Genomic DNA, 6,839 nt, shown 5'->3' on the forward strand with positions numbered 1-6,839 from the left:
AGAAAGGAAAAGAGAGAGAGAGAGATAGAGAGTGAGAGGAAGGAAAAAGGTGACGGAGAGAGGGCGATAGAGAGAGCCAGAGAGAGAGAGGAGAGAGAGAGAGAGGAGCAGGGAGAGAGAGAGAGAGAGAGGAAGAGAGAGAGACAGAGAGAGGAGGAGACAGAGAAAAAGAAAGAGAGAGAGAGAGAGAGAGAGAGAGGAGGAGGACCAGCAGCAGCAGCAGCAGCTCAGCTGTTGTTACAACAGGAAGAGCGTGCGGTCATCGAGCTGTTGCCACGGGGATTATTACCACGTCTGCTCCCGCGGCAACAGCCAACTGGACCTGAAGTGAGGCTGTCGGTTCGAGGGCAGAGCCTACAAGCAAGGCAGCAGGGACTCATGAAGAGCAGGTGAAGACAAAGACAATGTAGAGGAAAGGAGAGTTTGTGAGACAGAATAAAATTCTGCACCAGGAAGCGAAAGAGGAACAGAAACAGAGAAGTGGTTGTTCTGCAGAGTTTTAGGATATTTCTGTCGCCTCTCCCTCTGATTTCTGTTTTTACTCTTCTTCTGCCTCGTCTTCATGTTGAGAGGAACATTTGCTCTCTTACAGTAAGTCTTTCTGTCTTTTCATGTAACTGGTTTCCCATTGCAGATCAGGTTGTTGAGGATCAGTTTGATTTCTGTGAGTCGCAGCGCATCGTGAGGTCTGCTGTAACAACACAGTACAGGATCACTATATTCTTTTATTTGTGGTGTTTTGGTCATTGAATAAAAACTAATCTCATTTAGTTTTTACTTATTAAGAATAATAATCAACTGATGCACCAAATGTGGATTAATCCATCACTGGAAATAGTCTCCAGATGCACAATTTCCTCCTGATTGTTGGAATAAAAACTACAGTGAGACTCTGTTTGAGGTCTGAGAGCCTCAGACAGGAAGTGACTCAGAGACGGACTCACACTTTGCACAATAACAAAAAACGAAATTCAGAGAAACACCAGAATTATGTCCTAAAACTCCAGCGTACTGTACATCTTGTATGTCCTGAATCAGGTTTCAGTGCTGCGGCCAGAGAAACAAACTGAAGACAGTTTCCTGTTTCTACTTCCACTCCAGTGATCTGATATCTCAGAGAACGCTGCACGAAACTTTATGTCCAGAAACTCTTCAGTCAGATGTTTCTGTAGTGTGCAGGTATACGGAGGTTATCACCACTCAATCTCTGATATGCAAGGAATTATTTTCTTCTTTGCAGCCTAAACTCGCTCCAGAACTCATGAAACGCGACACAAAATTCAGCTGTAAAGAAAACTTTCTATGGGTCTCTTGTGTGGGCGGGGCTAAATGTATTGGCCACGCCCCCATTACATGTTTGACTGATATGTATGAAAATGGGTACAGACGTGTATCATGGTGAGATGAACGATAAACCCTCTTGGACCAATACCCCAAACCCAACAGGAAGTCGGCCATTTTGAATATCGCTGTAATTTTGGGGCGATTCGCCTGCGTTCTATTTGAACGTACTCCCCCTGGGGAATTGATCGGATCGACTTAACATTTGATCAGTATAATCTAAATATAATCACGATTTAAAGTTGTGTTATTTGTGACTGTACGTTGAAGGGCGTGTCCGTGGCTTGGCGTCAAATTTCGATGTTTTGCCATGAAACAGGAAGTTGTCATAACTTCTTTATCCTGAACACATCATGTCAATATTCAGTCATACTCAGAGCGCCACCTACTGTATACAGGAAGTTACCTTGTGTGTCAATCATTGTCTGATTTACTGATGTGGTTTTAGACCACAGGATGGCAAATTCACGATATAGTTGTCCAATGTCCATGAGTGGGCTGAGGCTTATTTATGGTCTTCTGTGGTTTATGTTAATTTCATAAAGATCCTTACTGCCTGAAGTAAAGCAGCAGAAGTGAAGTGACAATGTGGAAACACTACTGACCCATTTTTGTGTCTTCTTACATTCTCTCTTTATAACAGGGAGTTTATCATTTGCTGGATGGGACGCTTTAAAAACATTTGGGGCACAAATTAGAAAGAGTATTCCCAGTTCTCCAGGCACCGATACACCATCTGTGTCCAGTACAGAGAGAAGGTCCAGGATGTGTCCTTAAAGGATAAAACACAGCTATTTACTTTTTTATATTATAATTGATCAAACTACATAAAACCATAAGATGTTCGTCAATCGGCACTGCTGTGTTTTAGCCTTAGCCTACGTTTATCTTATTTACTAGCTCGCTTAGCATGTTAGCATGCTAACATTTTGGTGTGGGAACAAGTTAATGTTATGCAAGTCACAAGTTTCAAGTCCTAAAATTTGAGGTTCGAGTCCTAAACAAGTCATAATGTGCTATTCACCTAACGTAATGTCATCAGAACGACAGAACAATTAAAACAATACCGTCTTCATCGGTCTTAAAACTTGATCGGATTCAAACAGAGTGGATCTGGTGAAATTAAGTTTTACTTGCTGGGAATTAATAGAAATGAAGGGAAATCAACTGATCTGTGGCCCACTTTTTAAATAACATACTTTTTAATCTTTGAGATCGACTCTTTTTAAGTCAAAGGACTGAAACAGAAGTGAAGTCACGAGTCACTGGAGTTAAAGTTAACTGTCCTTTTGATTTGTGACTTCGAGTCCACACCTCTAAATTTAACTTGCTCAATGGGAGAGGATTTGATTTGACTTGATTTGATTTTCAGATCATGCACACAAAGCGCCCAACCCCACAGCGAAGTGAATTAACTGGACCTAAAAAGATCATCAGACGCTCGCACGCAATGCGTCCTGTTACACAACTTCTACATTAACTACAGTAACTTCCTGTCCTGTTAGAACACCTGTGTTCACCTGTTCTTTCTTCCTGTTTCTGGTTGGAACGAGCCAGTTCTGTACGTATTGAAGCTCATTTCTGCCAATGTGACTGAATAAAAGGCTTCTGTTAGTCATTATAAGGAGAAAGTTTCTCAAACTATTGACTCAGTATCTCCACATAATGACTTTGTGATATTAAGTCAATATTGTGAGAAAGTTTCTCATTATTTCTTTTCTCTGTCACATTGGTGAAGAGAAAGTCAGAGACGCTGACTGAGTGTAAAAATGTAAGAATGTGACTGGAAATAAATACCGGCTGACATGTTTATTGATAACAATCAGGAAATATCAGCTGGTGTATTGATCAAAGCTCCAAAATATTGGAAAATGTATTGATCATACATGATACACTGAATGTCCGCAGCTGGCTCTATTAGAGAGTAATCTCATTACCAGGAAAACCACTACAGTTTTTTATCGAACCGGCTAGTTTGTCAGGAAGCGATGAGCCGACCTCTGACCTTTCACCTGAGCACTGTGACCTTTCACCTCTCCGTGCTGGGAGACGTTTACCCCCTCGCTGCTCGCTGTCTACCCGCTAATGAATATGGAACAGCAGGTCGGCATTAGCGCTGTATCTGTTTATTGACATTCACCACATTTCATATCGAGTCGCTCGGCGGCCAGCTGCATCTGTGCCGAGGTCCGCCCATCTGCTCATGAATATTAATGAGTCGATAGATGTGACTGAGGAGAGAGAGAGGGCACATCAGGATGACAGACGACAGGATTTATGGTCCCCGGGGGTGTTTGGAGCTCTTGTTCGCAGTTCAGGAGAGCATGACTGCACGTTTCCAGACGCATAATATAGTCTGATAATATACTGCCCGGCCAGAAGTATGTGGACATGCGTTAATGTGCTGCTTTCAGTCTCTACAACACATCTCGGCTTCATTAAAAGCACAAAACTGAGCCGAGAAACTTCACAAACAACCGTCACACCTGCTAACTAATTAGCTCCTCGTCACCAGCAGTAACAAGGTCTCAAAGATTTTCCTTTATTGGACCTGAGGGACATCGACCAAACTGCAAAAACAAGACCCAGACCAACAGATGTGGACAGGGAGTGTCCACATACTGTGATGGGATTTTCATACATTTAATCAACACAGTTGAAACAGGCGACACTGAAAAATTTAAGTAACACAAACTCAGTTTGAGTAAGTTGAAAAAGATTCTTGATTAAGCAGCTTTTAACAATAATTTCAAGTGACATTAACTTATTTTTGTAAGTTACAGAAACATTTCTGATTAAGTACTTTTTTACTGGGTTTTAGTTTTTTTTACAGTACAAAAATTACAATATTAAGTCTTTCTTAAAATTACTAAAGCTCCTTGATCAAAAGTGTGTTTTTGACCTTAAATTAAACTTAAGTTTTTTTGGTTAAATTAATTTATCTGGTTTTAATATTTAAGATATTTTGTTGCTGTCTTTCTTATCGAGTTTAAGTTTGTTTAAAATGTCCCTTACGCTTATCATAATATTAATCAATATAATTTTGTCCTTCAACATATCTGTTGGCTCACTGTTGAAATTTTCTGAGCTGTAAACCTAAATTATTTGGCTGCACTGTGATGAAAACGTCTACATTAATATTTACATTCTTACCAAAGTTTGGCAAAAGTAAGTGTTAACCTTCGTTTCCGAATGTAAACTGATGGAGACACATCATTCACAGGAGGTTATGCTAGCTGTTGTTAACCCTCTACTTAGTATGTTTATATTCTGCTGCAGTGGTTCGGACTTTAGACGCTGTAGAAGCACCGGACTGCAATCTTTACCTTGATCCTACACTGACAGCCCCCCCACAGACACACACACACCGGAGAGTTAGCCTCTCTGAGCCGCCAGCTTAGCTACAACACAGCCGCTAGCTTAGCATAAAGAAACATTTACAAATAGCATGAATGTGCTTCTAGTGACTGTAAAAGCTAGCAGAACTGACTTTAATGAACATTTTAAAGTTAAACTGAGAAGCAGAAGAAGATCTTTTATCCCTTCATCCATTTATATTTCTACTCAATCTGAAAGTTTAGGGGTTTTTTTATACGAGATATTCTATATTATTTGGGACTGTTGCTGTCTGTGTGTTTACTGGTGTACTTCAGACTCCTCAGGCCGAGGCAAGGATATAAAATTTCACTGCTCAGAAGAAATCTCTGAATATCAAATAAAACAAACTCTGGAATCAAAAGCAGCAGCTTTATTTTCAGGCTCCATGAATATCAAATGAAAGAAAGTATCAGGATTCAAAACAGTTGCTTTTATTTTCAACCAGTGAACCAAAACCTCTTAAATTTACCTCAAAGATTCATCTACAGACTCAGGCTCAGTGCATCGGGATACATATTTAACTTCAAAAATACTATAAAATACTCCAAAGACTATTAAAGCAGTATTACTATCTGATTCCCAGCCAATATTTGTATATGGAGCCTATGGGATATAAGGGGTCTATATGGGATATAATGGGCTCTATATAGGATATAAGGGGTCTATATGGGATATAATGGGCTCTATATAGGATATAAGGGGTCTATACGGGATATAATGGGCTCAATAGGGGATATAATGGGCCCATGTCAATTTCCCACGTGGGCTTTATGCAGATTTATACTGGGTGTTTGGCAACCATGCTTCACCACATCATCAAACTTCCTCTTTCATTATAGTTTTGATGTGAGAGACCCCCCAGTGGCAGAAATGACACACTGTACGTTTATTTCATCAGCCAGCAGTCATCCTCCGGTTGTTTCTGGATTATGTTGTGGAGTTAGTCCGGTCTCAGGTCAGTTTGTAGGTCAGTTTCATAATGACACTGTATGACATAACAGAAACATGCTGCAGTGGATTTACTGGCTGGGTCACCGCAGGACAGAACACATGTTGGGTTGAACGGAGCCAACAGCTGGACCGCGCTGCTTCAGTCCAGATGTTGTAGTGTTGGTTCAGATCCTACATCTGTTTATCGTGTTCATTAATGACATTACATCACTGTAAATAAACGCATTTATGTTTCTGATATTACACTAAATATTAGAGAGTATACAGTTAGTTTATTGAATATACTTTATACAATACAAAAACACACACAACGTATGTTTCATCTATCACTATATCCTGACAGGAGAACATGAGACAGATAATCTGTGAAATAATCAGGTTCCTCTGGCTCCTTCTAGTGGCTCCAAATGGTATCTGCGAGGATCCACCGGGCCTGAACGAAAACAACCAATCAGAGCCGAGAAAGATTGTCTATTGTTTAGTCTCATTCCCAGGGTCCCAAAGTGTTTGTATTTGACGACCAGAGAATGAAATTAAAGCTGGAGCTGTTAGCTTTACTACCCTACACACTGTACCTTTAAGTACAGTACTCGAGTAAAGTCAGTGACTTATGATATTGATGATTGTATCAGTTCCATTAGAATGTTGCTGGACGATTGATTGATCATTGATCATTTATCATTATGTTTCACCATCAGCTCTTAGCAGTGTCATCAGTACAGACATCTGTGTCTCCTGTGAGTCCACGAACACAGACCCTTATCCAGAGAGAGGAAAGAGCTGATCTCTTTCTCTCTCAGCAGGTTGTGTGTAATCTGTTCACAGCTGGAGCCACACACACACACACAGCTTACTGTCTGTTGATTACTGGCTAATTTGCATGACAGATCCTGCTGTGAGCTCACACACACACACACTCGGTGTCAATGCGACTGATCGGATCGCAGTTTTATTATCAGAGAAACAAAAGACTGCAGCTAATGTGAAGCTATCTTCCCCCATCGGTTTGTGGAGAACCGTCCTGAAGCCTCCAGTTTGGCGTTATGGTCGTCGTCATGACAGTTTGTTGGAGCCAGCGAAGGTCACGTACTCTACTGTGTGTCACATTCTGGTATTCCAGATAAACAGTAAAATGTGTTTGTGAACAGATTTGAGGAGAGAAACAGTCA

At 40.7% G+C, this 6,839-nt stretch overlaps 1 protein-coding gene across 1 annotated transcript in view; it reads left to right on the forward strand.

The window, feature by feature from the left end:
• The window catches only part of LOC118324942 (extracellular sulfatase Sulf-2-like), a gene marked incomplete at its 3' end in the record, with an annotated part of 45,401 nt that overhangs the window by 27,778 nt on the left and 10,784 nt on the right, over positions 1-6,839 (forward strand).

Source organism: Morone saxatilis, unplaced genomic scaffold (assembly GCF_004916995.1).
Source record: "Morone saxatilis isolate NCDOM2014 unplaced genomic scaffold, NCSU_SB_2.0 Contig15, whole genome shotgun sequence".
Lineage (NCBI taxonomy): Eukaryota > Metazoa > Chordata > Actinopteri > Moronidae > Morone > Morone saxatilis.